Raw genomic sequence first — 19531 nt, forward strand, 5'->3', positions numbered from 1 at the left:
TGGTAATTAGTGATATTGAGCATTTTTTTCATGTGCCTATTGATCATTTGTATGTCTTCCTTGGAAAATTGCTTGTTTAGGTCTTTTGCCCATCTTTGGATTGGGTTGTTTGTTTGTTTTTCTTATTAAGTCCTATGAGCTGCTTATATATTCTGGAGATCAAGCCTTTGTCAGTTTCATTTGCAAAAATTTTTTTCCCATTCTGTAGGTTGTCTTTTTGTTTTACTTATGGTTTCCTTTGCTGTGCAGAAGCTAGTAAGTTTATTAGGTCCCATTTGTTTATTCTTATTTTTATTTCTATTGCTTGAGTAGATTGTTCTAGGAGAACATTTTTGAGATGTATGTCAGATAATGTTTTGCCTATATTTTCTTCTAGGTTTATTGTATCTTGTCTTATGTTTAAATCTTTGATCCATTTTGAGTTTATTTTTGTGTATGGTGTAAGGGAGTGTTCTAGCTTCATGGATTTACATGCTGCTGTCCAGTTTTCCCAACACCATTTGCTGATCCTCAGAGCTCTTATCGCCATCTAAAATTACTTTGTTTTCTTGCTTATTGTGGGTTTCCCCTATTTAGACGGAAACCTTCGTAAGAACCCTGAGCATTTTGTCCAGTCCCTATAGGTATCTAAATATTTGTTGAATGAATAAAGAAAATCTGCAGAGACCCTAAGGTGGAAAAGAACTTGGTGTGTTCTAGGAAATGAAATCAGGCTTTTGGGTCATGTCACATTTTTAATGACCCTCCCAGTGAATCCTTCCTCTTGGTACCCATACCTGTGTGAAGCCCCCTCCCTCACTGACTCTGGGCTTGGTCCCGTGACTTTTTGGGCCAATGGGATGCCAACATACAACAGAAACTTGGTAAGTGCTTATCTGAGACAGATGAGCCATGAGAAAGAGCCTTGCCTGGTTTTGTCTCCTTCAAATGGAAATACCACTTGGAGAGCAAAACCAGGTCATCCCAGAGTCCCAGTGGAACTTAGCTCCCTACCAATCCTCTGGTTAAATCCAGCTGCATGAATGGGTCCAGGCAAAACCAGAAGAATAACCCTCCTCTTCCCCTGAAATTCCACAGTGCAGAATTGTGAGATAGAAAACAGTTGCTTTAAACCATGGAGTTTTTGGGTGGTCTGCTATCTGCAAAAGAACTGAAACACAACTGAAGCATACTGAGCAGGGGACAGTGGTATGAAATGGGGGTAGAGAAATAAACAGGGCAACAATCATTCAGAGCCTTACACCTGGAGTTATTTTATATTAAATGCAATGGGAGATCATCAATAGGCTTGAAGGGAGGAGAGATCAGCTAGGAGGCTGTCCAGTTATCCACTGCTGCTTTGACTAACGGAAGATGATGAGAAAGACTCTGCACTGATTTCCAGGCTTGCCCTTGAGACTGACAATTTCTGCTGTCTCTTTCCAGGGATTCTCTCTCAGAAGCCTGAGTCTGCATTCAAGAAGTTGATTGCCCAGCAGAAGAAATCATGTCAAAGGTCCCTAAGTCACTGAGCCCCCCAGATTCAACAGGAGGGGACATACTCCAGCTGTCTTTGGAGAGACCAGTCTGCCCAAGGTCCCAGATATTATCTTCTACTCATCACAGTAACACTCTAAAGTTAATATCATCTTAATTTTTATGGACGAGAAGAAGTTTAGATGCGTTATACCACTTTGTTTAAACTTTCAGAGAGGTAGAGGCAGTATTTTAACTCAGGTCTATCTAATTCCAAAAGCAGACTGTTTCTACTCTAAGAGATCAGACGGGCTCTGGATTGACAATATAGGAGAGCCTTGGTGGCAGAAAGAAAAGAGGCAAAAAGTTGTTAGAGTTAGGGAGGAGATAAGAGGAAAAGAAGGGATAGTCCAGGTGGAAGAAAGAAACTCTTCTTACCACCTTCTCCCAAACTGTACCCTACCTCAAACCCTCTGACCTTCAGTGACACTATAACTATATTGATCTCTGAAGACTACTTCCTTATTCTAAATTTTCCACACTACAATTGCTTCAAATCCCTTTAAAAGAAAAAAAAAAGTACTGAAGCATTGTTTGCAGTAGCTGATGGCTAAAAGCTAGAAACAAATAACCACCAACAGAGGAATGGACAACTACATTGTGATGTCATACAATGGAGTATAAACTATATGCATCAATACAGATAAATCTCAAAAACATAACTAATCAAAAAAGTTAAATTGGGGGAAAATGAGTATAGTATAATATCATTTGTATAAAGTTTAAAACATACATAACAATGCAACATATAATTTATACATTTATACTATGTAGTAATAACAGACAATATACTTGAGAAAAGTAAGCATGAATTTCAGGTGATCACGGTCACCTCTAGGAGGGAAAACGAGAAAGAAAAAGGGGAGGTGTAGGCTATAGGCTTTAACTGTATCAATAAGTTCTTATTTCCCTAAAAAAATAAAACAGAACAAAACAGCACAAAGCAAAACGGTAAGTAGAAGCCAAAGGAACTTTCTTCAAGATGGATATTGTGAGATCGGAGGCCAAAGCAAAGTTGCTTAAAGTCCCAGTTGACAGATTGCAACAACTTGGGGACATTCAACCCATTGGTTCACAAAACACCACCTTAAACACAGTGGGAACTGAAAGAAGGGACATGTAACTTGACACCTTGAAGTTGTGCAGTTGGAAAAAATGCACAGATTGTACCCTAGTCAGGGAGGTACCATCTGCATAAAGGTTATCGGCAGCCAAGGTAGTGGGGCGGTACCTCCAAATTGCTTTTGAGGTAAGTAAGGCCAACCCTGGAAGGCCAGATGGAAGAACAGAAAGAGATGTGCCTCTGAGTATACAGACCGTCCTGAAGGACTCTGAGGATGAACTGGGGTGAGGTTTTGATCGGGGTGGGAGTGTAGAGAATCTTATGCCAGCAGGTCAGATCAAGAAACCAATGATTTAATTTGTCACTTATTGGTTGGTAGGTGAGTCCTACGGAAATAGAAGTTACACTTAAAAAGTGTAACACCTGGAAGAGCTAAAAGAAGTCAAAATGCGGTTCAACAAAATGCGAACAATCACGTCAGGACCTTTCTTATGTTAATGGTGGAGAGGGCTTGGAAGGAGAAATACACTGGCCCTCAGACTGAAAGAAGGCTTGACATGCAGATGGAAGTGGGGCAGCAAGACCAGTTTTGTCAAAGGTTATTTTCTTTTTTGTTCACCTGTGCAAGAACCCAGTGAAAGCTGCTTGCAATGGTCCTTTACATCTAGTTCACAGCTTAGTGGCAGTTCTAACAAAGCTCACTTCTCCAAGGCCCTTGAGGATGTAGGCATATTCGTTATCTCTGAGCACTGGCTTCCTTCAATTACCCTGGAAAATCCAGATTCTCTGAAAACTGAGTCCTAAAGTAAGCACAACTGGCTCAAAACCCATTTGCTGGTATTTTATACAACCTACCAATGCGGAGACCAAATTCCTTGGAGGAGCACAGAGAGCATGTGATAACGTTCTGTACAGATTATATTTCCTGGTTGTAGCATTTGGTTAAATGGAGGATATTAAAAAATAAAACAAGATACAAAGACACAGAAAGAATAGTTTAAGCCACATTAAATCATTGTCAGACAGTTTGGGGGAACAAATTAAATCCTTCCAAGAGGATAAAAAACATGAGATTTTGCAGTTTTTTATCTCCTTTAACCCTACTTGCTTGAAATAGTCACTTTTTCATATCTTAAATAGAAAATTTAGTCGACCATTTTGTTTATAAGATGAAATACCAGTGTTCCCTGAAAATAGGCATACATGTGTTCTAAAGACAATACTCACCTCCTCTTGTCAACCTGTAAGGTGAAAGTTAGATATCAGAGTTGGCCCAGGAGGTGGGCTGAAGATCACTTATTAGTCTCAATAACAACTCTCAATAAACTCAAGAAAGTTAAAATCATATCAAACCCTTTTTCCAACCACAATGGTATGAAACTAGAAATCAATAATGAGGGAAAAAAATTGGAAAAACCACAAAAACATGGAGATTAGACAATGTGCTACTAAATAACCAGTGAATCAAAGAAATCAGAGAAGAAATAAAAAAAAAATCTAAAGACAATGAGAACAGAAATGCAACATACCAAAATCTAAGAGATGCAGCAGAAGTAGTTCTGAGAGGGATGTTCCTAGCAATACAGGCTACCTCAAGTAATAAGCAAAAATCCCACATAAACACTAACTTTATACCTAAAGTAACTGGAAAAAGGACAAAGCCCAAAATTAGTAGAAGGGAAAAAGTAATAAAATTAGAGAGGAAATAAATAAGAGACTAAAAATACAATAGAAAATGTTAATAAAACTAAGAGCTGATTCTTTGAAAAGACAAACAAAATCAACATGTGTTAGACTAATCCAAAAAAAAAAAAAAAAAAAGAAAGAACGTTCAAATAAAGTCAGAAATAAAAGAGGAATTACAACCAATACCACAGGAGAGACTACTACAAGATAATTATACACCAACAAACTGGACAACCTAGAAGAAATGGTTAAATTTCTAGAAATACATAGTCTTACTAAAATGTCCATACTACTCAAAGAAATCTCTGTCAAAATGCTAATGGCATAGTTCACAGAACTAGAATAAATAATTCTAAAATTTATATGAAAATCCAAAAGAGTCCAAATAGCCAAAATAATCTTGAGAAAGAACAAAGCTGGAGGTATCAAGCCTCTTGATTTCAAATTTCAAATCTATAGTAATCAAAACAGTATGGTACTGGCCCAAAAGAAGACACGTAGATCAATGGAATAGAATGGAGAGCCCAAGAATAAACCCAACACACATGGACAAATAATCTACACAAAGAAAAAATGAACTTACAATGGAGAAAGGACAGTAACTTCAATAAATGGTGCTGGGAAAACTGGACAGCCACTTGCAGAAGAATGAAACCAGATAACTATCTTACACCATTTACAAGAATTAACTCAAAATGGATTAAAAATGTGAATGTGAGATCTGATACCATGGAATTCCTAAGAGAAAGTGCAAGTTGTAACTTCATTGGTATCAGTCTTAGTGATGTTTTTAGTCAATCTGACTCCAAAGGCAAGGGAAACAAAAGCCGAAATAAACAAATGGGACTTCACCAAACCAAAAGGCTTATGCACAATAAAGGAAAACTTACTGAATGGGGAATGAAAATGAAACAGCAACCTACTGAACAGGAAAAGATATTTGCAAAACATATATTCAATAAGGTGTTAATATCCAAAATATATGAAGAACTCATACAATTCACCAACACACACACACAAAATGAATAACCTGATTAAAAAATGAGCAGAAGACCTGAAAAGACTTTTTTTGTTTTTCCAAAGAAGACATACAGATGGCCAACAGTTGCATGAAAATATGTCCAACATTCCTATTACGGAAATGAAAATCAAAACCATAATGAGATATCACCTCTGACCATTTGGAATGGCTATAATAAAAAAAAAAGTCAAGGAATAACAAATGTTGGAGAGGATGTGGGAAAAAAGGGAACTCTTGTACACTGTTGGTGGGACTGTAAATTGGTGCAGCCACTATGGAAAACAGTATGAAGTTTCTTCCAAAAATTAAGTATAGAACTACCATATGACCTAGTTATTCCACGTCTAAGTATTTATTCAAAGAACATGAAAAAAATAATTCAAAAAGACATATGTCCCTATGTTCATTGCAGCATTAATTATAATAGCCAAGATATGGAAACAAACTAAGTATCCATTGATGGATGAATGGATAAAGAAGATGTGGTATATATATAATGAAATACTACTCAGATATATAAAAGGATGAAATTCTGCCATTTGTAACAGCACAGGTGGACCATGAGGATATTATGGTCAGTGAAGTAAATCAGAAAGAGAAAGGCAAATACCATATGATTCCACTGTTACATGGAATCTAAAGGCAAAATAAGCCAAACCCCAGAAATAAACAAAATAAAACAAAAACCAAACTCATAGATACAGAGAATGGATTAGTGGTTACCAGAGGGGAAAAGGGTTGGGTGGGTGGGAAAAATGGGTGATGAGGGTCAACTGTGTGGTGATGGGTGGTAATTAGACTTGTGGTGATGATCACTCTGTATACAGGTGTTGAACTATAATGCTGTACAGTGAAACTTACTGAAAACTTTGACCTGGACACTCAATACTAAAGCTCTTTTTAGAATAAAGCAGAAGGTAGCAGATTTAACACATCCATAATGTAACTCTTATTTCCCAACCCCCACAACTCTTCCAGAATTATATCCATAAGTGGCATTATCAACTCCCCTATTTCTTGAGAAAGAACTCTGGGAGTCTTCTTTGAGTATTTCCTTCCACAAAACCTATATATCAAACAATGAGCAAGTTTAATATTTTCTTCCTTTTAAATATATTTTAAATCCATCTACTTTCCCTCAACTTCACAGCACCACCCTCTTTGCCACCATGCCTCTCTTGCAGAACCACCAGGCCCTGGAGAGGTTGCACTCCTGGAGAAAATGTGGATCATGCAAGAGGTAATTGACCCCTTCAGGAAACGCACACACTCCCTCCTAACAAAATCCCCCAAACTGAGAGCTGGGTCTTAGAGATAGGTGTGGCTTTGCCCTTAGAATGGGTGCCAATGACAGTTCTGAGGCTTGGGCCACTGGAATCCGAACCCTTGACTCTCCTGATGAGCCAAGACTCTCAGGGGAACTGAACTGACCCATGGTCACTGGATACTGACCTCTCTGAAGGGAAGACTGCCCAATTGAGAATTTAGGACCCCCACAAATAAGGATTAAATAATGAGCTCACAATCAAAGACCACCAATACTCAAGAAGACAAGCCCTGTGTATCTCAAACGTCTTTAAAGAGATAATAGAAGAGAAAAAGGTAAAGAGATAGCATATAAAGCGTTTAGCACAGTGTCTGAAATGCAGTGGGAGCTGACTGCTAGAAGCTACATTTGGATCCAACTTCATCCTTTCTTCTCTGAACCAGTGCTATTAGTACTGGTTCTCCAGCTACTGTCATTCTGAAATACGCATTGATCGTACGAGTTACCTCTCTCTGAGCAGACAGGCCACAGCTTCAGGACCGGGTTTATGGCAAATGATGCATAGAGGTAATATGCTTTAGTGGTTTAAGCAATGCAGACTTATTCTCTTAACACTTCTGGTGGTCAGAAGTCTGAAATAAGTCTTAGGGGCTAAAATCAAGGTGTTGATAGGGCTGTATTCCTTCTCGAGGCTCTAGGGAAGATCCGATTCCTTGCCTTTTCTAGCTTCCAGAAACTGCCAGCATCTCTTGGCTCATGGCCCCTTCTCCATCTTTACAGCCAACAGCTTAGCATCTCTTCTCTTTCTGCTCTTCTGCCTCCCTCTTATAAAGAAACTTGTGATTATACCAGACCCACCTGGATAATTCAGAATACTCTTCCCATCTCAGGATCCATCATTTAATTGCTTCTGCAAAGTCCCTGTAAGGTAGCAAATTCACAGGTTCTGAGGATAAGGACATGGGCATCTTTGGGGGGGAGCATTATCCAGCCCCCTACTGGCAGGGAGCAGAGAGCAGCTTCTTAAAGTTTAAGCTGTGACAGAGATTGGTTGGGGAGGGGAGGTATTGAGGAGGAAACTAGCCAGATGGGGAAAAGAGATGAATTTCAGCCCTGGGCATGATGGGATTGGCATATTTAGGGAAGGAGAGTCAGGGAAATTAGGTTTATCTTGAGCTTAAAATGATCCATGGAATTTGCTTTCTAAAATGCAGGTCTAATTCTGTGTCTTTGTGTGCAGTGGGGGGTGGTGGGGAGGAAGCAGGAGTGGGGAGGAAGTGATAGTCATAGTTTTATTACTACTGTAAAGAGTATTGTTCTTGGATATTTTTCAGTCGACTGTGGTTGATAGAGCAGAAAGGAGCTGCCTTTTCCACATTGTTATTTCATCTGGAGAGCTTGCTGCATTTTCTATGATCCAGTTGGTCATCCATTGATTCCACTGGATTTTCTAGGTTGATAATATACCCTATTGTATTTTGAAGAAAATATCACTGCTGAGGTCAGTAATACGTACATAAGGGGAAGTGGTTAAGAAGAGTTGAAAATGTGTGTTTTGGCAAAATGATTCCCAATAAAGTCATTTATGTGCACTGTTCACCTTTCATTCCCTAGAGGCACCACAGCACGAAGGTGAGTCAGATTGATTTTGAAGTGAGTTTTATTTTATAAGAGCTGTTAAATTTACACGGTTTTGCTGAGTCATCATGGCTGGTGTTTTGTGGCATGTCCTTCCACTCACAGGTTAAGGGAAAAGGACAGTGAACATTTTCCTTTCCCAACACTTTTTCTTCAGGGAGCTCCTTGTTGCTTTTACTACTAACAAGAGAAACTCCCAATTTATGAACAGTTCATTGAAAAATGAACCTTTACGCATATCTTTCTAGCTCCATACACAGGAACACAGCACAATAAATATTTCTGTTCCCGCAGGTGATAAGTGTTGTCAAGTGTTCCATCTGTTAGTCATTTAAGAAATGTAGATTTACACGCTTGCTTGCAAGGCGTATCTGTGAAAATGTTACTCCTTTAACTAAACACTCAACTATTCAGTCTTTCCGCTAAAGGGTTAGCCCTCACAGAATGACTCGCTCCACACTCGGAGCTCCTCCCGCCTACAACATGTCAGTTAATGTTGCCACCGTCACCCAAGGGGCAGGGTCTAAGCCCACAGACCTGGAGTCCTCTCTTTCTTTCTCCTTTTCCTTAGACTTCCACAGGTGAATGCTTATCAATTTTATCTCCCCAACACCTCTGGCATTCCTTCCTTCCTTTTCCTTTTCACTGCCATTGCCTCTTCCCTGATGACATCCAGTTGTATCCCGCCTGAGCCTCTGTCTCCTCCAATCCAGCTCAAGTCTGCCCGTGAGAATAACAGCCCTGAAGCCCTGTTCCAATAAGCTTGCTCCTGGTCCGTTAACTTTCAACAGCTTCCCCATGCTTTGCCTAACACGGTGAACAACACAGCCTGGCCTTCAAGGGCTGCAAATCTATTTCTCTAGTCTTATATCTTGCTAGTTCCCTTTATATTGCTTATGTCTCAGTAAGACAGGAGTACATTATCCGCAGATTGATTCCGTGTCTCTCTACACCTTCAGGCTTGGCCACGTGCTGCTCTTTTGTGTGAAACACTTAACTTCTCATTCCAAACATGCATGTCCACTTGTGCAAATCCAACCTATTACTCAAAGTGTGTCTTAGACCATAAGTATTTCCCTAATGAAGTCTTTGATGAAATTCATACTCTCCCAAGTTGGAAAAGGTCTCTGTGCAGCCACAGAACTTGTTTTGTTTCTTTCTTATATAAGACGCTTCTCATATTCAAACCTTGGCTACATTTATGTGTATTCTTGTCTCTCCACTGCATGATAAGGGTCTAGGACTCTCCCACTATCCTTAGCAGATAGTTAATATCTGTCAAATGTTGGGATGGATAAAAAAGTGAGTTGAGCTTGTTAACTCATTTCCATGGGACATTTGTGATGCTGTGAATAAGAATTTGAGCCCACCTGGAGCTGGAGTGACAGCATTTTCAGTCAAGTAAGGCTGCTTCAGTGCACACCAGGCTATGGATTGTCTCGTCTCAGGAAAGTGGACCAGACTCTTAGAACACCGTTTTCAGGAAAGAGATACTGTCTCTTAAGACTTGGTCTAATCCTAGTACCAGAAACCTAAAACCTGAAGAATAAATATGTTTCAATTTTTAATATGTCATAAACTGTGACAGAGGTGAAAGGATTGAATCAGCCTAAGCACTGGCCATCCCGCAGGGCCACCTTAAGGACATGTGACAAGAGAGCAGCTAGAGAAGGCTGGGGAGGGGTGGGTTCTCAGCTTCTGGTCATGGTACTGCCAGCAACAGCTGACATCTGGCTCAGAAGGCAGCCCTCTGCCCTCCCTCTGTGGCCAAGAGATAGATGAGAAAAGTTCCAACAGCTAAGAGATCCAAGATGCGATGGGGAGGCAGGTGGACAGATGGGGCGGGGGTTCCAGGAGGACTCTGGTCTTGGAGATGCCGCTGAGCCACACAAAGTGGGATGATTCAGGGGATGGTCTTCAGTCTGTAAAACGGCAGTGATCTCTGAACTAAGTTGTCATATCTGCTCGAGAGACTATGTTGCATTGGTTATGGAAAAGGATAACTTCTATATTCCAGAAGCACAGGATTACCCGGGTGTAAACTTATAGGCGCTTCATTTTGGAGCAACATGAAAAAATTACAGGCACATAAATCTAGAAGTAGATCACTTCGGCTTCACCATAATGGATGATGAAAGGTGAGATTAAATGATTCTGAAACTTTACCTGACCTGATAAACCTCTATGACTTAAGAAAGCGAACCCTGCTTGGCTGGACAGAGCCTCTCTAATATTATTATGGTAAAAGGAATTTCTCACATTGCAGGCCGGGGAAACCAAATATGGTCTTCATGCCATGGTGTCCTGCACCCATCTGTACGCAAGATGCTACTTTAAGACTAGCATTTGGAAGAATTGGTGAATCACCTAATAGACTTTGCATGGATTTTAAATTCTAAAATTCTAATATCTTCTAATAACCTTCAATGAACAAGAATACGAAAACAAATATATGTATATATATGCATGACTGGGACACTGTGCTGTATACTAGAAACTGACATGTTGTAACTGATGACTACACTTCAATTAAAAAAAATACATTTTCAAATTCTAAAAAAATTTATAAAGGGTTGATACACTTTTAATATTAAACATATTTTTCTCCCCTTCACTTTCAATGTACTCTGGACTTGTTAATTTAACTTTAATATCTAATGCTTTGAAATATTTCTTTTTTTTTCAACCTCATCACTTTATTCCAATCTTCAAAATAGTCTTTATTCTACATTTTTAGTATAAAAAAATCCACAAGTTAGGTGTACCACAGTGCAAAGAGAGACATACAACACTGAATTTCTGTAACAGTCTGTGGTACAGTCACACATATGGAACACAAAATTTAGATAAACTGAAATTATAAGAGAAAATGAAATCCAGTTTTACAAAACAAGAATCAAAGCATTCAGGATCCCTGAAACATAACTTGATCATTATAAAGTTCCTGGCGAACAACTGTGGCCATCGTTTCTGAGCACACAGAGGAAGAAGATACAGCAAACTGGGAAAGCTGACAATCTGATTGCAAATCCACGACCACCCTCTCCTTGCCAATGCCTTGCTGGCAAGATTCAACCAGTTGAATCAGCAAGGCCTGTGGGTCTCCAAAGTACGAAGTTGTAAGAACACGGGGTGGGATTTACAGAACGGAGGGGAAGCCTGGGAACAGGCTTGATGTTCTAGCCTAGGGTGAGAAACTCAGAACCTTGGGCTCCCTGATTTGGGGACAACCAATTAAGCCCAGTGGATTCCCCCTTGGTCTTTGGAGAAAATTTGCTCTGCCAGTTTCCAGCGTGCAGCCTTCTTTCTGCAGGTCAACTTTAGCAACTGTGGGGATCTTAGAACTGCAGTGTGGCACAGAAGTGGCTAACCCACACAGTGCAGGAGGGGAGAAGCCCACTGTGCCCTTTGTCATCTGGAACGCCAAGAGGTCACCTTTTCCCTTTTGCCTCCAAAAGAAGAAATTTTTAGACTCTGCTCACCAACGGCCAATAGGGCGTGAAAAAGACTCTAGGTGGCCATGGTGTAGGAAGATGAAATTCAAAACAGTGAGAAAGCAAGAGGATGGGGGTGCAAAATTCAAAACATTGGTGACATTCCTTTTGGAAACATAAACTGATACTGTTATTAGTTGGCAGTACTCATTTGCGTTACAAATGGATGGAATTGTGTCCTCAAATCTCATGTTTAGAACTCCAGGCTACTGAAGAATTGACTGATTTGATGTATACGTACAAGGATGCTAACTGAATCAGAGTTTGTAAGTGTAGGCATTTCAAAATAAACTAAAGGCGGATGAATGAAATAATGAAGCTGGGCAACTGTGTTTGTCATATTTTGGATATAAAAAGCGAAATGCAGAGAATAGCATCATATAAGCCTGATTTTGTATACAGCTCCTTTTTTGCTTATATATAGGCTTCTGCATTCAGTGATAAGTGAGTGGAGAGAGAAACACTAACCTGGTAATATTTGTTGCCTTGAAAGGACTGTGATTGGCAGGGACAAGGGATGAAAGACTATTGACTTTTACAGCTACTCATATTTGAAATTACATAAAAACACAGAGCATTGGAGGAAAAAAGAAGGCAGAATATTGGCGAATTGCATTTGTAATTTAAAAAAATCCTGTGTGTCTTTAGTTGCAGGGCATAACTGCTTTAAGCATATGGAAGTATTTTTTCCTTCATTTTTTGGGTATAAAACAAATATAAATACCCTCTGATTATTGTGTTTTATTGTGACTGAGACAGTTGACATGCACAATAAGCCCTTTTGGGTTTCCCTGTAATTTTTTCAAGACTGACGCTCTGTCTTTCTTAAAATTTAACTTTTTTTTTTTTTAAAAAAGAAACATGTTAAAAAAAAAAACCCACTCCAGGTAGAATTTTGTAATATTTAGGGGGAGCAGTGTCCTGTTCCTAAGATGGCCCAATAGCTGTGCGTCAAAGTCAAGAGGCTCCAGGTTTGTCACCATCATGTCAATCTTACAACTTTCCCAATGAAGTCCTCCCTCCCAGAAACTAAATCAGATTTTCTTCTTGGGCCAGGACTCAGCCTCTGGACAGAGCTTCAGGGGGAAGGTTTTGGGGTCATGGGTTTTCTCCAGGAAGGCTCTGAAAACGCTTCCCGTGAAGACGGAGTTTGAAGGCTGCAGCTCAGTGGCAGAGCAGGACAACTAAGAACATCCTCAAGCAAGTAGCCACTTCTCTCCTCCCACAAGCTTGTACCCTGATCTCTGTGCTCTTCTGAGGTTCTCCCCTGTTCCAGTTAAATTGTACATTGTAGCTGCACTGCTATCTCAGCCACTACTTTGAAATAGCATGCTTACTTTGTGAAAGCTCTTACTCATAACTCGAGGGAAACCAGAGGTCAGGACTGCTGTTGGTTGACATATCTGTGAAATGGCTTTGCCTCCTTCCTCCTAATTCACATCCATTTCATCTCTCATGGTATTCTTTCCTTCCCAAGTTCACGGCTTCCTGCTGCGACCTGTCTGCCCCACTTTGGATGTCGGATTGCCTAGGACACATCTCTCTGGCTTCCAACCCCGTACCCCAATTTTTCTAGCCTTAGCTGGTCAGTCATCTCGAAACGAATTCTCATCAGTGTGTTAATGGTAGAAAATAGTTTAATATGTTGATTTCTTTCAGTCACACTTGTACTTTATATGGTGATTTTAAACCCAAATGAAGGAATACATTTTCTTTTCTTTTTTTTTTTTGAATTAAAACTTTTTTTTCTGGCAGTGGGGAGGTAATTAGATTTTTTCATTTGTTCATTTATTCATCTTTAGAGGAAGTACTGGGGATTGAACCCAGGATCTTGTGCATGCTAAGCATATACTCTACCACTGAGCTGTATCCTCTCCCCAGGAATACATTTTCAGGGAACAGCACAGGCTAGAGAAGGAGGGATTTTTGGTCAGAGCAGCTTCTCAGTGTCCCTTACATCATCACAGGTACTCCGACTTGAAAAGCTGTAAGAGTTGTACTTGACAGGAAACAAATGAACAATGTTCTTTTTAGAAAGTATCCTCTCATCCTCTACCTGAAGAGAAAATGAAAGGGCACCCTGACACTGTGATGGATTGATCTCCATGTCCTCGGTCCATCCCCCAGCCCGTTACTCCTGTTAGCCTATTTCTTATTGATTGGAAGTTACGTTTACTTGTTTGATCCCTGCATGCTCCTCTGGATAGTCCGCAGCTATTATGACTTTCCTGCCATCTTTAGCATCAGTCTACAGACCCTGGATCAATCCTGTGTGTAGCCAGAGGGAGTTCAAAGGAGATTTAAATCATCCTTCTGGTTTCAATGACCCTTAGAGCTGATTCTGTGGCTTAGTGCTAGGATCTAGGGTTTTATCTTGCCTAAGACCTGAACTATATCACAGTTTGTATAAAGATTACTATTTCTTTTCCTAAATTTAAGACTCTGGCTTGATAAGGGGTCAGGTGCCCAGGCCTTCTAGGTTTTTCATTCTTAATCCATTTTGTGGTCATGAGCTCCTTTGAGATTCTGATAGAAGTTGTATCTGTGTCTCTCAAAAACGAAGATGGTCTCAGACACGTACCTCGTCCCCAGTTTCAGATATAGTTTCAGGGTTTGTATGAGCCTTAAGACCCACCTAGGAGTGGGATCCCCAAAACTTGTTGGCTTTAATGTCACAGATAGTAACCCAAGCTGAAGTCAGCCCCACTGAGGCAGCATCCTGAAACACTTGCTGCTGATCCCATCTTGCCCTTTGGGGCACCAAAGTCATTTCAGCAATAGTCAGGTGGGGTCCACCTAGTATAAATATTTGTCTAAAGCAATACCCAGAGGAGTTCTTTGACTTACAGCTTTATGATAAAAATAAAATCATTTGCCGAGCATGAGTGAGCATTGGAGAAGGAGAACACTAAAAGACTTTACTAGGTTGATAAGAATTTAATTGCCCACAGTGAATTACAGAGCAGCAGAAGTCTAATATGTTCTTCTAGTTCTTCTGCACTGAGGAACTTTTGAACTCCTATATTCACAGTGGCTGAAAAAATTATGACCTGTGTTCTACAGACTATTTTAAGCTCAACCATCAAACATTTATAAAACACTGACTGTGTGTCAGGCCCCAAGCTAGGTTTTCTAGAGAAAACACATGTGTGAGGAGCTCAAAATAGAGAAAGATTCATACATAAATAATGGCAAAAGGCATGGCTACTTCCTAAGTGTAGACACCGTGGTAAGGGTTTCACGTGTATTATTCCACCAAATCTGCAAAACAATTCCAGAGCCAGGCTTATTACTATCCTCATTTTACAAATGAGGAAACAAACAGCATAGGGAAATTGAGTAAATGGACCAAATATCATGGTGGAGCTGAAGGTCAGAACTGAGTCTAAGGCAGACCCAGGTTTGGGGGAGCTCCTCTGAAAAATGGGATACCACGCATACCCATTAGTTGTCTATTATCAAAAGCAAAGCAAAATGAAACTTAAAAAACCCCAGAAAATGATAATGTTAGTGATGATGAGGAGAAATTGGAATCTCTTGTTCACTGCTTGTGAGAATATAAAATGTGCAGCCATTGTGGAAAATGGTACGGTAGTGCCTAAAATATTAAATGCAGAACTACTATATGATCCAGTAATTCCACTTCTGGGAATATATACCTAAAAGAATTGAAAGCAGGGACTTGAACAGATGCTTGTGGCACCCATGTCCAAAGCAGCAATATTCACAATAACCAGAAGGTGGAAAAAACCCAAGTGTCCATTGATAGATGAATGGATAAACAAAATGTGGTATCTACATCCAATGGATTATTACTCAGCCTTCATAAAGGATGCTACAACATAGGTGAACCTTGAAGACTACGCTAAATGGGAAAAGCCAGATACAAAAGGACAGAGGAATGATACAAATATGATTCCACTTATATGAGGTACCAAATAGTCAAATTCACAGAGATGGAAAGTACAATTGTGGTACCAGGGGCTGAGGGAGAAGCAGTTAGGGACTTACTATTTAATGGGTATGGAGATTCAGTTTGAGAAGGTGAAAAAGGTCTGGAGTTGGAGACAGTGCTGACAGTCGTACAGCAATGGGAAAATACTTAATGCCACAGAACAGTACGTCTGAAATGGTTAAAATGGTAAATTTAATTTTACCATAAAAAAGAACACAGAATTAATAATAAAAATTCATTACTAAGATATTACTAAGGTAATATCTACTTAGGACAAAAAAATCATAAATTAAACATTAAAAAAATCTGGCAACTATCAAAAATACCATAAAATCCAGAAAAATACTACAAAGTTTTATATTAACAAACTGCCTAATACAACTCTGTAATACCTTTTCCTTATGCTTTAGTTTCATAATCTTCAATTATTTATTCATAGGGCAAAAAAATTTACATCATGTTCTATAGAGAGAATAGAAAGATCTTCTAGCCTTCTAGCATGGTTGATTAAAAATTTTTTGTTGTTGTTGTTATTGAGAATGGGATGCATAAAACTTCACACACATTTGAAGTACTGCTTCACATTTGTGCCTTACAAACACAGGATTCTCATAAATTTAATTTTTTATTTTTCCTTCAAAAAATATGATGTGGTTTTAATTTTATAGAAGGCACTATCAGTTTTATTCCTGAGGAAGGAATTTCTGTCTTGACTAGGATGGGAAGTAAATTCTCTGTCTACAGTTTTGCACATTTGGTGATTGAAAAATTTTTTATTGACAGTTTGCTTGGTCTCTGCATTTCTCAATCTCTTTCCCTTCAACAGCCTACCAATTTCCAGAGCTGGGAGCCATTAGGACACTTTTGCACTTTGATAAGACTCTGGGTTCTGCATATTTGTTTTGGCAGAGTGGGGGCTACCCATAATGGCTACCCATAAATTATCAATATACAGAAATGACTGTGAACCACATAAGTAATTCCCATTAAACACAAACTAAAATCCACCATCCCCTCACCTGGATCTCAAAATGCCTGCAGCCTCCTTACACCACCTGACACAGGAAATCTGACGACGGTGAGATGTTAAATTGTGGTTAAGTATGTTTTGTAAATTTCGTATAAACCTGTGATTACATGAAGGCACTTCTAGGGCCTTTCCAGGATTTTGGAAGTGGGTTCAAGCAAGTGGCATGTCCTGAAGCTTAACGTCATAGTTTCACAGAAATGCCATCTCTACCTAAGTCTCAACATTTTTCTTCTCAAGCACATACTATTCCACCTTGGATAGTTATAAAGTATTGAGGCAAGGGATACAAGAGAAACCTAACTAGAGATTAAAGATGCACCAACAAAGGACACATAAACCAGCCTGGGCCAAGGAAAGTTTCGAGTGAAGAACCAGCACCTACCTTGTGCTGGCCTGTCTTAAGATAGCACTGTTGTGTATTAAGCCTCTTATCTTCACTTTCAGAAAATTAACACTAAATGCATCTAATTCCACATCCTGCCTATCTGCCTTATCCTGCCCATTGGTGCCAGAAAAGATCTGTTTTCTTTTCTTTTTCTTTTTTTTTTTTAAAGAATTATGATTAGAACACTTGTTTACAACAGATGAAGAGATTAAAACAAAAGTTGGCACGACTTTTGAATAAATAGTATAAAATAGAATAAAATAGTATAAAAACGTCCCAAGGAAAGAGCTCCACGCTGCAAATGAATTTATGTAACTTCAAGAGGAATAAGACACACGGCACTGAGCGGTTGTTCAGACAAGATGGAACAGCAGCCAGGAACCCCAGGGTGGAGTGGAGACTGGTGCACAGGGACTGCGAGCCCAAATTGCAGAAATGGAATGGTGGGCGTGGTTGAGCTATAGATACAAATCCAGATAATATTCTAAAATACATATCAAATAGATAGTATTAATAAGGTAAAGAGTAGCCAATAAAACGGCAATAGGATTGTCCATAATGAACCAGATATGGAAAGTATAAAAACCATACAGACTCCAATCCTGCAATGAAGAGATAAGTTAAATTTAGTCAAGTGGTGAAGAATATTAGCCTATAGAGGAAGTGTCAACTAAAGATCAGACAATTAAAAGTTGTAAGAGAGATTAAAGTTAAAAATTGGGGAAAGACACACATAATGTACCAGGTTGCACAAAATGGTGTGAGCATGAAAAATTCCATTGCCTCAAGGAGACACTCCACGTGGTGACCTCATGAGAAGTCCCCCTGGCCATTTTTAGTATCTAACTAGGTCCCTGCTCCTCTCTCAAATTCTTTAACTGACACTTCAACCTTGACCCTGATCTTCTGATACAGTAATCTCGGCCCAACGAGATCACACGTCTCTTCTTTTTATGTCAGTAAGTGACTTTGCAAAACTGGGAATACAGGAATGTTGAAATTAATCAAACCTACAGTATTAACACATTCATACTGTTGGGGAATTACTGAATTATTGGAATAATCTATGAAATATTATTTTTAAGGTGTTTGAAACACCTACTAGAACTTGACATTTTAGAATATTACATGTATGGACCATTTAATTCCAAAGGTATAAGAGAACTTTAAGTTTGTACAGTGTTTAAATATTTAAGAGGCCATAATTTACTAATGCATGCATTTGATTTACTACTTTTACTGGTTACTTTAGTTATTAGAAAAGCCTCACGGTCCCATCCCACGCCTTTAACTTGTCAGGCGTGTCAGAGAATAACATCTCAGGCATTTGAGAGACTCAGATACACTAAATTTATAATTGTTATCTTTTAAAATATTTAAAGCAACTTAATGAACCATGCCTATCCATTCCTTTAATTATCTATGGAAACTAACATTAGATTGAATGTTCATCAAGGATTGCGTATAAGTAATCATTTGTATTTTCCACCTAAATTTCCAGATTTATAAAGATTTGTTTGTTAAATACCAACACTTTAGGAAAATAGATTTTTAAACCTGGCACCTTTAATACATTCAATGGTAATGAAAACCTATGCAGAAGTATGATTTATAAGATTTAAAGATTCCTTTGGTGGCAGGACACAACACACTGAAAGACAGAACTTTGGTTACTTACAGCTCCAAATGAGAGAAGGCTGCCAGGCAGGGCCACACAGCGGGTTGCACCTGGGGACAGGGTGGCAGCAACCGGGATCTGAAAGGGACAGCTTATATATGGCAAGCAGGGCGGGATTAGCTGGATTTCCCGGGCTTCCTATGGATTGGCTGATTTTAATAATTTTGGCCCGCCCTGGGGCATGGGGTTGCCCCTAACTGTTCGGTGCCTGGCCTGGTAGAGATTAGGATAAGTGAATGGTGGCCTCACGATGTACAAGCCTGATAAGGAAAAAGGTTGAGGTGTGGACGTAATCAGTCATTCAGGAAGAGTTCCCCTCTTGATTATCCTCTAGCCAGGTCCTCAGAACTGAGTCAAGACAGCCCCCAAAATTAAAAAAAAAACCCTACATCTATATCTATATATATCTCAGTTGACTCCTTAATGTCTGACATCAGTTTTGAGCTCCATTATTGGGGGTATTTGAATGGTCGGAATAGCAGAGAATTTGAGAGAGGAGGAGTTGCCCTCAACAGCATAGAAAACATTTCATTATGACAGTAAAAAGGAGGATAGTAAGCAAAAGCATGAAAAATCATGATGATGATTTCGTGTGGAGCAGGCTTTGTGAGAGTGGCCACTTGATTGGTGGTGTCACCCACACACACGACATGAAGTAGTATTAATGATACTACAAGCATCTCTTTGACGAGCTAGGACAAATCTACTGTCAAAAACCATTTCTGCCAGCGTTCCTCGGCCTTGATTAAGCAGACCCAATATTTGTTGCACTTTAGAAATATGAGATTCTAGAGTTTGG

At 39.4% G+C, this 19531-nt stretch overlaps 1 protein-coding gene across 1 annotated transcript in view; it reads right to left on the reverse strand.

The window, feature by feature from the left end:
• CA1 (carbonic anhydrase 1) overlaps window positions 1-18806 on the reverse strand; it is a 44486-nt gene extending 25680 nt beyond the window's left edge. The window contains exon 1 of the mRNA XM_031441405.2: window positions 18733-18806. The gene's annotated coding sequence lies outside the window, so the exon portion shown is untranslated. The remainder of the gene's footprint in view (window positions 1-18732) is intronic.
• Between the last annotated feature and the right edge of the window lie 725 nt (window positions 18807-19531).

The sequence above is a fragment of the Camelus dromedarius genome, chromosome 30 (genome assembly GCF_036321535.1).
Source record: "Camelus dromedarius isolate mCamDro1 chromosome 30, mCamDro1.pat, whole genome shotgun sequence".
NCBI lineage: Eukaryota > Metazoa > Chordata > Mammalia > Artiodactyla > Camelidae > Camelus > Camelus dromedarius.